This window comes from Ambystoma mexicanum, chromosome 2q (genome assembly GCF_040938575.1).
Source record: "Ambystoma mexicanum isolate Mex_15411 chromosome 2q, UKY_AmexF1_1, whole genome shotgun sequence".
Classification (NCBI taxonomy): domain Eukaryota; kingdom Metazoa; phylum Chordata; class Amphibia; order Caudata; family Ambystomatidae; genus Ambystoma; species Ambystoma mexicanum.
The window spans coordinates 730,780,008-730,799,737 of record NC_090924.1 but is presented as its reverse complement, the minus strand read 5'-3'; positions in this window follow the sequence as shown (position 1 = coordinate 730,799,737).

The following is a 19,730-nucleotide window of genomic DNA, read 5'->3' as shown; positions in this document are numbered from 1 at the left end:
TCATAACAGAGCCACCCCAAGTACCAGTGCATCATCATTACGACAAACGTCTTTTTTAGACAACCAACAACGAAGAAACAAATGAGGAGGGGCAAGAGGAAGGGGCACCGGAGTGCAAACAAGATTCCAAGCACGAGCAACTTAGTGGTTAATATTTCAAACAGAACACTAACTAAACAAGAAGAAGAGGTGTTGCAGAAAGGTCTGAAATTCGTACCGACTTATAATACCAATCTATTCAACACTAAGGTAGAGTTGCATAAATTGACTAGAAAGCTCAAACTTAAAGTTTTCTTTGCGGAAATGGAAAATACTAACTCTTCACCAGAACCACCAGAATTAGTAGAATTCAAACCAAAAAGCACCTTTTCTCCTCCAATTAATGTACCAGCAATTGACATTTTTGAAAAAATGGTCATAACAGATCTTAAAAAGATCAAATATGGAACAACAAAGAACAGAAACCTCAGCAGAGGGGAAATGTCAATTGTCCAGAACCTATACTCTGATGAAAAAATAACCATTAGACCAGTAGATAAAGGGGGTGTATTGGTATTATTAAACACCTCAGATTATGAAAATGAATGCAAAAGACAACTGGACAATCATAATGTTTATGCCAAAATAGATCACAACCCGACCATGGAAATATTAAAAGATCTAGATGAACTTCTTACAAAAGCAGAAGAAAGAGAAATGATAACACATAAGACAAAGGCCTTTCTACTGAACTTGAAACCAAACATTCCTCACTTTTACTTGCTGCCCAAAATCCATAAAAGTCTTATCAATCCACCTGGAAGACCGATAGTTGCAGCCACAGGAGGGATTTTACAACCACTAGGAACATATATAGATTTTTTCTTGAACCCTTTAATACAGAAGACATCTACGTATGTGAAAGAGAGCACACATTTTCTGAACATCATAGAAGGAGTCCAACTTACAGAGAATGACATACTTTTCACCATAGATGTGGTAAACCTCTATACAAGCATCCCACATGACTTGGGACAGGAAGCCATAGAGTGGCTCCTATTACAGGAGAACGATATAGGAGCGGCAAAAGAATTCATCTTATCACTACTCTCTTTCATTGCAATGAATTCATATTTTGAACATAAGAATGAATTTTACATTCAAACCTCCGGAACAGCCATGGGAGCAACAATGGCACCAGTTTACGCAAATGCGTTTATGTACCAATTCGAGACGACTCATATCTTGCAAAAACCTGAATGGCAGAATAAATTGAAAACATGGGTGCGTTATATAGATGATATATTCAGCATCTGGCAAGGCATAAGACAAGAACTCAATGAGTTCATAAGTTATATCAACAATATAGATCCGCGGATTCAGTTTACCTCAGAAATTGGCAATCCTGGAATCCATTATCTGGATATCCTGGTGAATGTAAACAACCAACAAATCACTACCTCTTTGTTCACAAAACCTACAGATAGGAACAATCTATTACACCGTATGAGTTTCCATACACAAAACACTCTGAAGAATTTACCTTATGGACAAATGTTGCGATTAAAAAGAATTATCAGCGACGATAGAGAGTACGAACAAGAACTAGAAAAACTAAGCAAAAAACTTAAAGATAGGGGATACCCGAACGAAGATCTACAGTCAGCAAAAGCAAAGGTACAAGCAATAACAAGAACCAGCACTCTAGTACCAAAGGATAAAAAACAATCCCCATCGCTTGTATATGTGTCTAAATATTTGTCCCAAAGTATGCAGATTAAAAGATGTATAAATAAACATTGGACAATACGTAAAAGTGACGAAAGAACTAAGAATCTCTTCTTAGAGACCCCAACGTTTGCTTATCAAAGATCCAGTAACCTTAGGGATTATCTAGTTAACACAAGAGACACCAGAACCAAAAGGATCAAATCAAAAAAGACAGGAACATTTCCATGTTTAAATTGCAGTAATTGCAATAACATTATCAAAGGAGGACTGGTTCCGCATCCATACACGGGAGAAAAAATTATGATAAAAAGCTATGGAACTTGCAATACTGAAAACTGCATTTACTGTATACGTTGCCCATGTGGACTTTACTATGTAGGTGAAACAGGCCGTAAACTGAGAATTCGGATGAATGAACATAAGTCATGCATACGCAATAAAAACACTAATTCAGCGGTAGCAAGACACTTTAATGCAAAGCAGCACAACATCTCTCATGTCAAGTTCCAAATTCTGGAAACCCTAGAAATGACAAACGTATATGCTGATTTGAAAAAAAGAAGGCAACAAAGAGAAGCCTATTGGATAGATCGGCTCGATTCTTTGGCACCACGAGGACTCAACGAGGAATTTGATCTCAACTGCTTCCTGTAATAACGTCACCATTTGTTCACCGTGCTATGTCAATAATGAACATGCCAAATTGTTACATGCTCATGTAAAAAGTATAAATCACCATCCGGTTTGTACATCAAGAAATAGTTTGGCAACGGTATTTGAATAATTGAGTCTTACCCAGACTTGCTAATAACAAGCATAATTGGTACTTGCATTAAGATAGTACACCGCTATGATAATAACACTGTTTTCTCTAGCAAAACTGTCTTCAGATAGTTTTTGTATTATTTGTATTATTTGTTATTTATTTTGCATTATTTTGTTTATGTATGTTAGATAGTACACCTATATGCAACATGTATTTACATCAATGGCTAATTAGGCACCTCATGAGTCACACAATGGATCTACATAAATTATCAGAACACACACGTGCTAGCTGCACAACATACGACACGCAGACATCGTGAGGCTTATAATCCTTTACATGCGCAATCAACATCTTTATATTTAGATTTTTCACATTTACTAACTAAATTTCACACTCTATGCCATCAATGTCCTAGTACTGCCTCTACCAATATGGCCGACTTGGCATTACACGAACAGCCATTGTGTTTACATAACGTTGCCCAGGGCAACAACACGAACCACGAGTCCCAGACGCTGTTCGGAGTTGATTGAGCAAGACGCTGCTCATAACGCTCCAGGTAAGCAATACATCTTTGTAGAATGCAACGCGAAGTCAGATCACGTATAGACTGACAGCAGCAAACAACACAGATGAAATAACATGTTTGTTCTCTCCATACCAGGCAGTGCTTCATAGAGAAACACAACACGCGGACAGTACGCATGGTTGCAAACTGGCACACAGGTTAGTGACATGCTAAATTAGCCACAGGCATTCTCACACAATATAATACGACATTTAACACCCTGGCACAGTAAGCACACGCCGCTAGTTTGACCTTTAAGCAACGTAGTCATCACAAGGGATTGCGTTGTCATTTTAGTATGTAGTTGACCAGCTCCATTGACCATTTGAACTATAGAGTAAAATCATTATCTTTGTAAATGTTGCATTTTTACGATTTGTAACGATGTATGCCTACTTGTTTGTTTTTTTCATTTTTCTCTTTTTCTCCAATTTCACTTTTATGTTAAATATTTGTCTGCCCCTGTGGGCGCCCTGTTCGTTAATTATGATTATTTTGGTTGTTAATTCTTGAATATCTGGTTGTTGTACATAGTGCACGGATTATTTATGAACCTAAACATTGTAAACCTTCTAAATCCACCTATAATGCATTAAAACGTGTGTAGTACTAACCTGGCTCTGATGAAGGATACAATCCGAAATGCATTAGCCGGATGGGTTTTCTGTTTTGCCTCAACTGAGATAATTAGCTTTTTTGGTGAAGTTTAACCAATTAAGCACAATCTTTTATGAACTTTATAAACACAATAATTGAAAAATTAAAAAATCTACATATTTTTGAAACAAGATTGAAGTTGGACTTTATTAACTGAATAACGAGTACAAAAGAAATTGATTAACCCTTAGTGGGAATTTAGGGTGTGCGGCACACACCGAAGGCATAATTGCCTCGGTCTCTTTTTCTCCATGTTCATTTTCTGTGCCCAACACGGTGGCACATGATAGTGGGCTGCACCCCATTAACACATTTATTTACAAAATAACAATCTACCGGAAACAAAATATATTATTAAGAAAAGAAGCTGTGCACTCTCGCCCCTCTTTTTTCATTACTTTCGCTTCCGTGTAATTTTTTGAGAGGAAGCACGCGATTATGTGCTATGAAGAAATTGAAAAACTTACGGACACGAGAGCGACAACTTTAGGTTTCTCAACAGAAGAGGCAAACGCAATCCTAGGCCTAATCAAGGAAACCAGTAGCACACTAAAGGATGCAGATCCCAACAGAACGATAAAACAACTTGAATACACCATCCGAAAAACAATCAACCGGAAATTGCACGCAGTGACACTAGGCCGTTATTACAAGGCACAAAGGATCCCAAGAGGCTTACGAATTGGACTTAAACCGACTTTGTGCAAAGAAAGCAAGGGGTTTGTGCATAAATGGGAGCAGATCCTTAAAAATTCTCTTTGGACTTAATTCTACTTAGGATTAAGGAGCTGTCTACGAACATAGAGAATCTAGAACAAGAGATACAGATCTTATCTGCAGAAATTACTGATCTTACAAGCAAAGATTCATTGGATGACATACTTGCAGATATCAACACAAGATTAGAGGGATACAAAACATATTTGGAAGCAAGAAAAATAAGGAAGTTCAGGCGTGACACGTTCGATTATTTGAGAGACGAAGTTTACACGTGGGCGGATAAATTTCAAAATCAACCTCAGAGGCCACACAACCCCAACCGGAACTCAGAAAACAGCAGTTCAGATACAGATTCTAACAGAGACGAACAGACTGCACAACCTCAACAACAAAGAGCGGAAGGAGACAGTGGTCATAACAGAGCCACCCCAAGTACCAGTGCATCATCATTACGACAAACGTTTTTTTTAGACAACCAACAAGGAAGAAACGAACGAGGAGGGGCAAGAGGAAGGGGCACCGGAGTGCAAACAAGATTCCAAGCACGAGCAACTTAGTGGTTAATATTTCAAACAGAACACTAACTAAACAAGAAGAAGAGGTGTTGCAGAAAGGTCTGAAATTCGTACCGACTTATAATACCAATCTATTCAACACTAAGGTAGAGTTGCATAAATTGACTAGAAAGCTCAAACTTAAAGTTTTCTTTGCGGAAATGGAAAATACTAACTCTTCACCAGAACCACCAGAATTAGTAGAATTCAAACCAAAAAGCACCTTTTCTCCTCCAATTAATGTACCAGCAATTGACATTTTTGAAAAAATGATCATAACAGATCTTAAAAAGATCAAATATGGAACAACAAAGAACAGAAACCTCAGCAGAGGGGAAATGTCAATTGTCCAGAACCTATACTCTGATGAAAAAATAACCATTAGACCAGCAGATAAAGGGGGTGCATTGGTATTATTAAACACCTCAGATTATGAAAATGAATGCAAAAGACAACTGGACAATCATAATGTTTACGCCAAAATAGATCACGACCCGACCATGGAAATATTAAAAGATCTAGATGAACTTCTTACAAAAGCAGAAGAAAGAGAAATGATAACACATAAGACAAAGGCCCTTCTACTGAACTTGAAACCAAACATTCCTCACTTTTACTTGCTGCCCAAAATCCATAAAAGTCTTATCAATCCACCTGGAAGACCAATAGTTGCAGCCACAGGAGGGATTTTACAACCACTAGGAACATATATAGATTTTTTCTTGAACCCTTTAATACAGAAGACATCTACGTATGTGAAAGACAGCACACACTTTCTGAACATCATAGGAGTCCAACTTACAGAGAATGACATACTTTTCACCATAGATGTGGTAAACCTCTATACAAGCATCCCACATGACTTGGGACAGGAAGCCGCAGAGTGGCTCCTGTTACAGGAGAACGATATAGGAGCGGCAAAAGAATTCATCTTATCCCTACTCTATTTCATTGCAATGAATTCATATTTTGAACATAAGAATGAATTTTACATTCAAACCTCCGGAACAGCCATGGGAGCAACAATGGCACCAGCTTACGCAAATGCGTTTATGTACCAATTTGAGACGACTCATATCTTGCAAAAACCTGAATGGCAGAATAAATTGAAAACATGGGTGCGTTATATAGATGATATATTTGGCATCTGGCAAGGCACAAGACAAGAACTCAATGAGTTCATAAGTTATATCAACAATATAGATCCGCGGATTCAGTTTACCTCGGAAATTGGCAATCCTGGAATCCATTATCTGGATATCCTGGTGAATGTAAACAACCAACAAATCACTACCTCTTTGTTCACAAAACCTACAGATAGGAACAATCTATTACACCGTATGAGTTTCCATCCACAAAACACTCTGAAGAATTTACCTTATGGACAAATGTTGCGATTAAAAAGAATTATCAGCGACGATAGAGAGTACGAACAAGAACTAGAAAAACTAAGCAAAAAACTTAAAGATAGGGGATACCCGAACGAAGATCTACAGTCAGCAAAAGAAAAGGTACAAGCAATAGCAAGAACCAGCACTCTAGTACCAAAGGATAAAAAACAATCCCCATTGCTTGTATATGTGTCTAAATATTTGTCCCAAAGTATGCAGATTAAAAGATGTATAAATAAACATTGGACAACACTTAAAAGTGACGAAAGAACTAAGAATCTCTTCTTAGAGACCCCAACGTTTGCTTATCAAAGATCCAGTAACCTTAGGGATTATCTAGTTAACACAAGAGACACCAGAACCAAAAGGATCAAATCAAAAAAGACAGGAACATTTCCATGTTTAAATTGCAGTAATTGCAATAACATTATCAAAGGAGGACTGGTTCCGCATCCATACACGGGAGAAAAAATTATGATAAAAAGCTATGGAACTTGCAATACTGAAAACTGCATTTACTGTATACGTTGCCCATGTGGACTTTACTATGTGGGTGAAACAGGCCGTAAACTGAGAATTCGGATGAATGAACATAAGTCATGCATACGCAATAAATACACTAATTCAGCGGTGGCAAGACACTTTAATGCAAAGCAGCATAACATCTCTCAAGTCAGGTTCCAAATTCTGGAAACCCTAGAAATGACAAACGTATATGCTGATTTGAAAAAAAGAAGGCAACAAAGAGAAGCCTATTGGATAGATCGGCTCGATTCTTTGGCACCACGAGGACTCAACGAGGAATTTGATCTCAACTGCTTCCTGTAATAACGTCACCATTTGTTCACCGTGCTATGTCAATAATGAATATGCCAAATTGTTACATGCTCATGTAAAAAGTATAAATCACCATCCGGTTTGTACATCAAGAAATAGTTTGGCAACGGTATTTGAATAATTGAGTCTTACCCAGACTTGCCAATAACAAGCATAATTGGTACTTGCATTAAGATAGTACACCGCTATGATAATAACACTGTTTTCTCTAGCAAAACTGTCTTCAGACAGTTTTTGTATTATTTGTATTATTTGTTATTTATTTTGCATTATTTTGTTTATGTATGTTAGATAGTACACCTATATGCAACATGTATTTACATCAATGGCTAATTAGGCACCTCATGAGTCACACAATGGATCTACATAAATTATCAGAACACACACGTGCTAGCTGCACAATATACAACATGCAGACATCGTGAGGCTTATAATCCTTTACATGCGCAATCAACATCTTTATATTTAGATTTTTCACATTTACTAACTAAATTTCACACTCTATGCCATCAATGTCCTAGTACTGCCTCTACCAATATGGCCGACTTGGCATTACACGAACAGCCATTTTGTGTACATAACGTTGCCCAGGGCAACGACACAAACCGCGAGTCCCAGACGCTGTTCGGAGTTGATTGAGCAAGACGCTGCTCACAACGCTCCAGGTAAGCAATACATCTTTGTAGAATGCAACGCGAAGTCAGATCGCGTATAGACTGACAGCAGCAAACAACACAGAAGAAATAACACGTTTGTTCTCTCCATACCAGGCAGTGCTTCATAGAGAAACACAACACGCGGACAGTACGCGTGGTTGCAAACTGGCACACAGGTTAGTGACATGCTAAATTAGCCACAGGCATTCTCACACAATATAATATGACATTTAACACCCTGGCACAGTAAGCACACGCTGCTAGTTTGACCTTTAAGCACCGTAGTCATCACAAGGGATCACGTTGTCATTTTAGTATGTAGTTGACCAGTTCCATTGACCATTTGAACTATAGAGTAAAATCATTATCTTTGTAAATGTTGCATTTTTACGATTTGTAACGATGTATGCCTACTTGTTTGTTTTTTTCTTTTTTCTCTTTTTCTCCAATTGCACTTTTATGTTAAATATTTGTCTGTCCCTTTGGGCGCCCTGTTCGTTAATTATGATTATTTTGGTTGTTAATTCTTGAACATCTGGTTGTTGTACATAGTACACAGATTATTTATTAACCTAAACATTGTAAACCTTCTAAATCCACCTATAATGCATTAAAACATGTGTACTACTAACCTGGATCTGATGAAGGATACAATCAGAAATGCATTAGCCGGATGGGTTTTCTGTTTTGCCTCAACTGAGATAATTAGCTTTTTTGGTGAAGTTTAACCAATTAAGCACAATCTTTTATGAACTTTATAAACACAATAATTGAAAAATTAAAAAATCTACATATTTTTGAAACAAGATTGAAGTTGGACTTTATTAACTGAATAACGAGTACAAAAGAAATTGATTAACCCTTTGTGGGAATTTAGGGTGTGCGGCCCACACCGAAGGCATAATTGCCTCGGTCTCTTTTTCTCCATGTTCATTTTCTGTGCCCAACACGGTGGCACATGATAGTGGGCTGCACCCCATTAACACATTTATTTACAAAATAACAATCTACCGGAAACTAAATATATTATTAAGAAAAGAAGTTGTGCACTCTCGCCCCTCTTTTTTCATTACTTTCACTTCCGTGTAATTTTTTTAGAGGAAGCACGCGATTATGTGCTATGAAGAAATTGAAAAACTTACGGACACGAGAGCGACAACTTTAGGTTTCTCAACAGAAGAGGCAAACGCAATCCTAGGCCTAATCAAGGAAACCAGTAGCACACTAAAGGATGCAGATCCCAACAGAAGGATAAAACAACTTGAGTACACCATCCGAAAAACAATCAACCGGAAATTGCACGCAGTGACACGAGGCCGTTATTACAAGGCACAAAGGATCCCAAGAGGCTTACGAATTGGACTTAAACCGACTTTGTGCAAAGAAAGCAAGGGGTTTCTGCATAAATGGGAGCAGATCCTTAATAAATGCTCTTTGGACTTAATTCTACTTACGATTAAGGAGCTGTCTACGAACATAGAGAATCTAGAACAAGAGATACAGATCTTATCTGCAGAAATTATTGATCTTATAAGCAAAGATTCATTGGATGAAATACTTGCAGATATCAACACAAGATTAGAGGGATACAAAACATATTTGAAAGCAAGAAAAATAAGGAAGTTCAGGCGTGACACGTTCGATTATTTGAGAGACGAAGTTTACACGTGGGCGGATAAATTTCAAAATCAACCTCAGAGGCAACACAACCCCAACCGGAACTCAGAAAACAGCAGTTTCGATACAGATTCTAACAGAGATGAACAGACTGCACAACCTCAACAACAAAGAGCGGAAGGAGACAGTGGTCATAACAGAGCCACCGCAAGTGCCAGTGCATCATCATTACGACAAACGTCTTTTTTAGACAACCAACAAGGAAGAAATGAACGAGGAGGGGCAAGAGGAAGGGGCACCGGAGTGCAAACAAGATTCCAAGCACGAGCAACTTAGTGGTTAATATTTCAAACAGAACACTAACTAAACAAGAAGAAGAGGTGTTGCAGAAAGGTCTGAAATTCGTACCGACTTATAATACCAATATATTGAACACTAAGGTAGAGTTGCATAAATTGACTAGAAAGCTCAAACTTAAAGTTTTCTTTGCGGAAATGGAAAATACTAACTCTTCACCAGAACCACCAGAATTAGTAGAATTCAAACCAAAAAGCACCTTTTCTCCTCCAATTAATGTACCAGCAATTGACATTTTTGAAAAAATGGTCATAACAGATCTTAAAAAGATCAAATATGGAACAACAAAGAACAGAAACCTCAGCGGAGGGGAAATGTCAATTGTCCAGAACCTATACTCTGATGAAAAAATAACCATTAGACCAGCAGATAAAGGTGGTGCATTGGTATTATTAAACACCTCAGATTATGAAAATGAATGCAAAAGACAACTGGACAATCATAATGTTTACGCCAAAATAGATCACGACCCGACCATGGAAATATTAAAAGATCTAGATGAACTTCTTACAAAAGCAGAAGAAAGAGAAATGATAACACATAAGACAAAGGCCTTTCTACTGAACTTGAAACCAAACATTCCTCACTTTTACTTGCTGCCCAAAATCCATAAAAGTTTTATCAATCCACCTGGAAGACCGATAGTTGCAGCCACAGGAGGGATTTTACAACCACTAGGAACATATATAGATTTTTCTTGAACCCTTTAATACAGAAGACATCTACATATGTGAAAGACAGCACACACTTTCTGAACATCATAGAAGGAGTCCAACTTACAGAGAATGACATACTTTTCACCATAGATGTGGTAAACCTCTATACAAGCATCCCACATGACTTGGGACAGGAAGCCGTAGAGTGGCTCCTGTTACAGGAGAACGATATAGGAGCGGCAAAAGAATTCATCTTATCACTACTCTCTTTCATTGCAATGAATTCATTTTTTGAACATAAGAATGAATTTTACATTCAAACCTCCGGAACAGCCATGGGAGCAACAATGGCACCAGCATACGCAAATGCGTTTATGTACCAATTTGAGACGACTCATATCTTGCAAAAACCTGCCTGGCAGAATAAATTGAAAACATGGGTGCGTTATATAGATGATATATTCGGCATCTGGCAAGGCACAAGACAAGAACTCAATGAGTTCATAAGTTATATCAACAATATAGATCCGCGGATTCAGTTTACCTCGGAAATTGGCAATCCTGGAATCCATTATCTGGATATCCTGGTGAATGTAAACAACCAACAAATCACTACCTCTTTGTTCACAAAACCTACAGATAGGAACAATTTATTACACCGTATGAGTTTCCATCCACAAAACACTCTGAAGAATTTACCTTATGGACAAATGTTGCGATTAAAAAGAATTATCAGCGACGATAGAGAGTACGAACAAGAACTAGAAAAACTAAGCAAAAAACTTAAAGATAGGGGATACCCGAACGAAGATCTACAGTCAGCAAAAGCAAAGGTACAAGCAATAACAAGAACCAGCACTCTAGTACCAAAGGATAAAAAACAATCCCCATCGCTTGTATATGTGTCTAAATATTTGTCCCAAAGTATGCAGATTAAAAGATGTATAAATAAACATTGGACAATACGTAAAAGTGACGAAAGAACTAAGAATCTCTTCTTAGAGACCCCAACGTTTGCTTATCAAAGATCCAGTAACCTTAGGGATTATCTAGTTAACACAAGAGACACCAGAACCAAAAGGATCAAATCAAAAAAGACAGGAACATTTCCATGTTTAAATTGCAGTAATTGCAATAACATTATCAAAGGAGGACTGGTTCCGCATCCATACACGGGAGAAAAAATTATGATAAAAAGCTATGGAACTTGCAATACTGAAAACTGTATTTACTGTATACGTTGCCCATGTGGACTTTACTATGTAGGTGAAACAGGCCGTAAACTGAGAATTCGGATGAATGAACATAAGTCATGCATACGCAATAAAAACACTAATTCAGCGGTGGCAAGACACTTTAATGCAAAGCAGCATAACATCTCTCAAGTCAAGTTCCAAATTCTGGAAACCCTAGAAATGACAAACGTATATGCTGATTTGAAAAAAAGAAGGCAAGAAAGAGAAGCCTATTGGATAGATCGGCTCGATTCTTTGGCACCACGAGGACTCAACGAGGAATTTGATCTCAACTGCTTCCTGTAATAACGTCACCATTTGTTCACCGTGCTATGTCAATAATGAACATGCCAAATTGTTACATGCTCACGTAAAAAGTATAAATCGCCAAAATCACCATCCGGTTTGTACATCAAGAAATAGTTTGGCAACGGTATTTGAATAATTGAGTCTTACCCAGACTTGCTAATAACAAGCATAATTGGTACTTGCATTAAGATAGTACACCGCTATGATAATAACACTGTTTTCTTTAGCAAAACTGACTTCAGACAGTTTTTGTATTATTTGTATTATTTGTTATTTATTTTGCATTATTTTGTTTATGTATGTTAGATAGTACACCTATATGCAACATGTATTTACAGCAATGGCTAATTAGGCACCTCATGAGTCACACAATGGATCTACATAAATTATCAGAACACACACGTGCTAGCTGCACAACATACGACACGCAGACATCGTGAGGTTTATAATCCTTTACATGCGCAATCAACATCTTTATATTTACATTTTTCACATTTACTAACTAAATTTCACACTCTATGCCATCAATGTCCTAGTACTGCCTCTACCAATATGGCCGACTTGGCATTACACGAACAGCCATTTTGTTTACATAACGTTGCCCAGGGCAACGACACGAACCGCGAGTCGCAGACGCTGTTCGGAGTTGATTGAGCAAGACGCTGCTCACAACGCTCCAGGTAAGCAATACATCTTTGTAGAATGCAACGCGAAGTCAGATCGCGTATAGACTGACAGCAGCAAACAACACAGAAGAAATAACACGTTTGTTCTCTCCATACCAGGCAGTGCTTCATAGAGAAACACAACACGCGGACAGTACGCGTGGTTGCAAACTGGCACACAGGTTAGTGACATGCTAAATTAGCCACAGGCATTCTCACACAATATAATACGACATTTAACACCCTGGCACAGTAAGCACACACCGCTAGTTTGACCTTTAAGCACCGTAGTCATCACAAGGGATCGCGTTGTCATTTTAGTATGTAGTTGACCAGTTCCATTGACCATTTGAACTATAGAGTAAAATCATTATCTTTGTAAATGTTGCATTTTTAGGATTTGTAACGATGTATGCCTACTTGTTTGTTTTTTTCTTTTTTCTCTTTTTCTCCAATTTCACTTTTATGTTAAATATTTGTCTGTCCCTGTGGAGGCCCTGTTCGTTAATTATGATTATTTTGGTTGTTCATTCTTTAATATTTGGTTGTTGTACATGGTGCACGGATTATTTATGAACCTAAACATTGTAAACCTTCTAAATCCACCTATAATGCATTATAACGTGTGTAGTACTAACCTGGCTCTGATGAAGGATACAATCCGAAATGCATTAGCCGGATGGGTTTTCTGTTTTGCCTCAACTGAGATAATTAGCTTTTTTGGTGAAGTTTAACCAATTAAGCACAATCTTTTATGAACTTTATAAACACAATAATTGAAAAATAAAAAATCTACATATTTTTGAAACAAGATTGAAGTTGGACTTTATTAACTGAATAACGAGTACAAAAGAAATTGATTAACCCTTAGTGGGAATTTTGGGTGTGCGGCCCACACCGAAGGCATAATTGCCTCGGTCTCTTTTTCTCCATATTTTTGATTCTACCAGTCTAGAAAGTAGTTCCGCAGAAGAGTCTGACCCCAAACCAGAGGCGAAACAGAAAACAGTGGTGGCGAAGCCTGTTAGAAGACGGCGAGCCGAAGCACAATCGCAGAATCCTGCTGGCGGAATGGTGGATTTAACCACACTGGAGGATTACAAACAACAGGAGGTTGGGGAAATTATTACCCGTTTGAGGCAAAAATCAGGGGAAGCTTTATTGACATGGATGGTGAGATTGCTAGATGGGGGTGCTGCAGGGTTGTTGGTAGATTCTACTGATTCATCGCGTTTTTTACCCCTGTCAATTGACACCAATGTACAGGAGGTCTTAAGAGCAGGTCCGCACCCTGATGCAAATGGTCAAGATACGCAGGTGTCTTTTTTGCACCTGGTAGCCCAAGCATGTAACCGTAAATACCCTATTACCACAGATTGGTCCAGTGAAGAAACAAAGTGGTATTCGTTGAGAGAAGCAATTCAAAAGGTCAGAGAGCATGCTATTAAAGAGGCGATTCACATAGATGCTCCTGATCACATGGGAGCCGTGCCGCTCTCAGTTTCAACTCGCAACATGGTGATTAGAACTGCGCCACCAGCATACAAAAGTGTCATTATGACTTTGCTCGTAGGTATGACGGGCAAGGCTACAGACGAGGTAGCAGATGCCATTCGGCAACTTGCAGATTTGGGAGAGTAGGATTAGAGTGATAACAAGCCGCTGGAGAGAGAGGGGCGTAGTGCGATAAGAACTGAAGGCAGGCGGCAAGATAGCAGAGACTCTCGAGTGTCCCGAAAAGACATGTTTTTGGCGTTGCTAAAAGATGGCGTGCCACACGAAGAAATTGATGGCATTGAAACCAGAGTAATGTATGAATTATACAAAAAACGAGGGTTTGCCGCCAAAGAGCGCTATGAACAGGTTAAGAAGCAAATAGTCACCACACCACAGGGGGACACTTCACCTTCTGCTCCCCCTGCGGAAGAACAAGATGAAGGGTCTATGGGGACACCTTCCCCATACCAGCCGACATACGCTGATTTGAGAAAAGTGGTGAGTGCGATGCTAGAGGCGGAGTCGAATCACACTCATTCGAAGTTTGACTAGGGCTTCGGCCAAGCTCCGGCAGCGTCTGCCCGCATTAAAGTGGATAGGCGGCCTCATGTTGATGTTAAGATTTTTTGGGGGCCAGGAAATACACAAGGGGTGCGAGCATTGATAGACACCGGGGCGGAGGCCTCTTTGATTCATGGTAATCCGACACGATTTAAAGGCAAACAGTTTACGATTACAGGTTTAGGGGGAAAGGAGACCCCCGCAGTACAAACGCGAGTGGTGATGAAAATAGGCAATTTAAAGAGGCAGAAATACCAAGTGTTGATTGTCCCGATACCTGAATATATAATTGGCTTTGACATTTTGGAAGGGCTAACCTTGGGACTTGGCGGTAAAACGTACCAGTTTGGGGTGAGTGCATTAATTTGTACACCCATTACCATAGGCAAATTGAAGATGCCCCCAGTGCAAGTGCCAGTGCCAACCAAGCGGGTAGCAATGAAACAATACCGCATTCCTGGGGGGCACAAGGAAATCTCAGACACCATTAAAGAGTACGTGGAGGCGGGTGTATTATGCCCTATTACCACCTCATGGAAAAATCCGCTCTGGCCTATTAAAAAGGGAGATGGGTCATGGAGGATGACGGTGGATTACAGGGAGTTGAATAAACATACTCCTCCCTTAGTACCCGCAGTCCCAGATGCTATTACATTGATTGAAAATGTCCAAAGGTTTGAGGGGACTTGGTATGCAGTGATCAATTTAGCTAATGCATTTTTCTCCGTGCCAATTGCTGATGAGTTTCAAGAACAGTTTGCATTTACGTGGGGTGGACGTCAGTACACTTTCACGAGACTACCCATGGGGTACATGCATAGCCCGACTATATGCCACCGGCTGGTGGCAGAGCACTTAGACAAGATACCGTGCAAAGCTGACATACAAATCTCTCATTACATTGATGATATTTTGATCCAAGGCAAGGATGAGCACAGTGTGCAAAGTCCGCTAGATGTCCTTATGGAAGGATTAAAAAAGGAAGGGTGGGAGATTAATCCGATTAAAATTCAAGGTCCAGCTGAAACAGTAATATTTCTAGGGATTCAGTGGCCTCATGGGCATTGAGAAATAGTGCCAAAAGCTCGACAGAAAATACTTGAATTCACTACTTCAACGAACAAAAAGCAAGCTCAGCAGTTTATAGGACTGTTTGGCTTTTGGAGACAGCACATTCCGCATTTAGCGCAGATATTGGCCCCCCTCTACAAAGTGACACGAAATAAATATGAGTTTCAGTGGGGGGAAGAGCAGCAGAGAGCCTTTGAGATGGCGAAAGACACCGTGCAGCAGGTGCTTGATTTATGGCCCTTGAAGGAAGGCGAAGTGGAATTAAATGTGTCTGTGAAAGACAATTATGCTAACTGGAGTGTGTGGCAGAAACAAGACAGGAAACGTGTGCCATTAGGGTTTTGGAATTGTAAGTTGCCCGATGCTGGTAACTCATATACTCCGTTTGAGAAGCAATTGCTGGCATGTTATTGGGCTCTGGTTGATACCGAGCAGATGACGGTGGGTTATGATGTATTTATGCGACCTGAAATACCAATCATGCAGTGGGTACTGAGCTCTCCTAAAACGCATCGTATAGGACATGCTCAAGAAGCCAGCATAATTAAGTGGAAATGGTATATTCAAGACAGAGCCAAATCAGGAAAGAGTGGAGTGGCAAAATTACATGAGCAAGTAGGCAACATACCGCCCTCAGATTACATACCACCGGAGGTGCCTGAAAAACGTGAGTCTCCCATGAAATGGGGAGTCCCTTACAGTGATTTGACCGTGGAGCAAACAGAGCATGCTTGGTTCACGGATGGTTCAGCCCGATACGTCGGAACTGAGCGGTACTGGAAAACAGTGTCGTACAATCCCAAAACAAAAAAGATGTTGACAACGACAGGGAAAGGGAAGAGTAGTCAGTTCGCAGAACTTTACGCAGTTTACCAAGCATTAAAACAAGAGACCCCTGGTCAATGTTATGTGTACACAGATTCATGGTCAGTGGCGAATGGATTGGCAGTGTGATTGCCAACCTGGCAAAAGAATGGATGGAAGAATCATTCAAAAGAGTTGTGGGGAAAAGAACTGTGGCAAGATATTGCAGAAATGTTGTTATAAAGTGATGTCACTGTATATCATGTGGACGCGCATTGTGCCACAGATTCATTAGAACGTTGGTTTAATTCTGTTGCAGATGAACACACCAAGATTTCCCAAGTGGATGCAGAAGCTCGGGAAGACGATATGGAGGGTTTGGCCAAATGGGCCCATCAGAAATGTGGGCACCTTGGAGAAAAGGCTACTATCAGGTGGGCACAAGCTCGAGGCATCAGTCTTCCTTTAGAAGTAGTGAAAACCATTATTTTGCAATGTCCTGTGTGCCAACACCAATTACATAGACCGATACCTCAAATTGTTCGAGGCACATTGAGAAGAGGAAAATTACCAGGTCAAATTTGGAAGATTGATTATATCGGTCCTATGCCAATCAGCAGAGGTTGTCAGTATGCATGCACTATTGTGGATACCTACTCGGGATATTTGATGGTTTTGCCGTGCAAACGTGCAACCCAATTGAACACCATCAGGTTGTTAGATCAGATCATATTACATTATGGAGTGCCTTTGCAGATTCAAAGTGACAATGGGTCACATTTAAAAGGCAGATTAATCCAAGAATTTTGTCAGGAAAAGAGCATTGAGTGGATCTACCACGTGCCCTACCATTCAGCTGCGGCAGGGCTAATTGAACGAATGGCTGGGTTACTGAAAGAACAGTTGCGCAAATCTGGAGACGGCAGTTTGGCAGGCTGGCGTGATCGTGTGTTTGATGCGGTGCAAGTGTTAAACAATAGGCTTGTGTATGAACATGAAACTCCTTTGATGCGATTAATGACTCCTACTTTGCAGGTTCAACCCAATTCAGTCAGAGAAACACTATTATACTGGGAAATCACTCCAGGTTCTTTAGCTCCCTATCGAGCAACTCCAGAGTCAGCAGGGGTAGACTTGCATTCCAATGAAGAAATCAGATTATATCCAAGAGGAATAGTTGTAATTGAAACAGGGATTGGAGTACGATTCCCCCAGAGCATATGGGATGGATTGCCCCTAGATCTGGCCTAGCATTGAAGGGGGTTCAAGTGTTGGGAGGGGTAATTGATGCTGATTACCAAGGCGAGATTAAAGTCATCCTAATGAATAGTGGGGATCAATTGTTATCAATCCACAAGGGTGATCGAGTGGCCCAATTGATAGTCATTCCCATTAAATTGTCCATCATTAAGAAAGGGGAGCCTCCTACAGTGTTAACTACCCGTGGGGATTGCGGTTTTGGCTCTTCAGACAGTATGGTACCGGGTGCAAAGGTGTGGGTGGAAAAGCCGAGTGGCCCACCAGTGCCCGCAAGATGTCATTGAATCAGGCGGAGATCAAGTTGTTTTAGTTATGGAGCCTGGTAGAAAGAAATGGCAATATGTACCCACAGACAAATGTTACCTGAGAGAGTGATGTGCAACACTGATATCTCTTTTCTGGGTTTGCTTTGTAGATCCTGGGTCTGGTTGGTGTAACTGTGGCACTAAATGGACTCCATTTGGGCGAATTAAACGATCTGCTGTTACAACCGAAAAATGTCACATCTGTGCCAGTGATCAAGGGGATACTGATAGTGATGAATAATGTTGTCCCCAAGCAGCCCTATGCCAGTGTCGAAAAGCCCGCCAGACCGAAGACATGGATTTGTGAAATGCGACAAACACATCGGGGCAAGTGAAAACAACCTTGATGCCAGCCGTGCCAGACGCAATCGTAGGAATACGGAAACACTCTCCTATGATTACCCAAGAAGAGAATATGTGGATTTATCTGGCACAGCAAGTACTGAACATATCACACTTTTGTCTTACTGATGTGCCCAATGCTGAAGCTTTATTGACTACGTGTTTAGTAGCGGTGCCGACGCCTGTTCCAGTTTTAAAGCATATCTTCGGCGTCACACATAATGATTCTTTAGTTCAAGACTCAGACATTAGACAATCTTTTTCAGTTTACGAATACTGTCGGTTCTGCCAAGAGACTGACAGAAAATGGAGAAATTAACTCAAGGTGATGTGTGTTATATTATGACATGCAAAGCACAAGAAATTGGCAAATGCCGACAAATAGAGTTAACCAATCAGTACAATAACACCATGTTCGAGAGGCGACTATGTTTGTGAATGTCACGCAAATGCACCAGTGTAAATAATACTATGGGCCTCATTACAACTCAGGCGGTAAGGGGTTTACGGCGCCGTAAACAGCGCCGACCCTTACCGCCTGAGTACGAGGTCCCTTAGCGCCATGGCGGATTTAACACCTGCTTTTAGCAGGTGTTAAAATCCATGGCGCTAAGGGACCATGGAGTTAATTACGCCCTATGGGGCGAAAATGGGAATGGGGAAGGGTAAATGGGGATTGGGGACTTACCGCCCCGCCAAACTCGGAATGGGGCAGTAAGTCCGCCAACCACCATGGCGTAAACGTAGTTTACGCCATGGTGGTAAAGTCACGGCCCAGGCGGTAACTTACCGCCTGGGTCGTAATGAGGCCCTATGTCCTGCAATCATACAGTGTTAACTGCTAGTCATTTGAATCATGTGAAACTTCCAACAGGATGGCTCTTTTCATGTGGTAACATTACATATACTTATATTCCAGCTAACATTTCTGGAGGTCCATGTGCTTTAACTCGATTAGGACTAATGATGTTTCCTTTACACTCAGCGATAACTCGAGGTAAAAGGTCAACTTTCGAATCTGTAGGGCTCTCTCCGGACTGTGATTCACATGTACATTTGTTATCAGAAGCTGAGGTTCTAGCATTAACCCTTTCATTAGTAGGTGTTTGGGGTTTAGCTGCTGGAGGTTACAAATCTTTGATGAAATTAGCGTGTTTAGTAGTTAAAAGTCTTAATCATACTTTGCAGG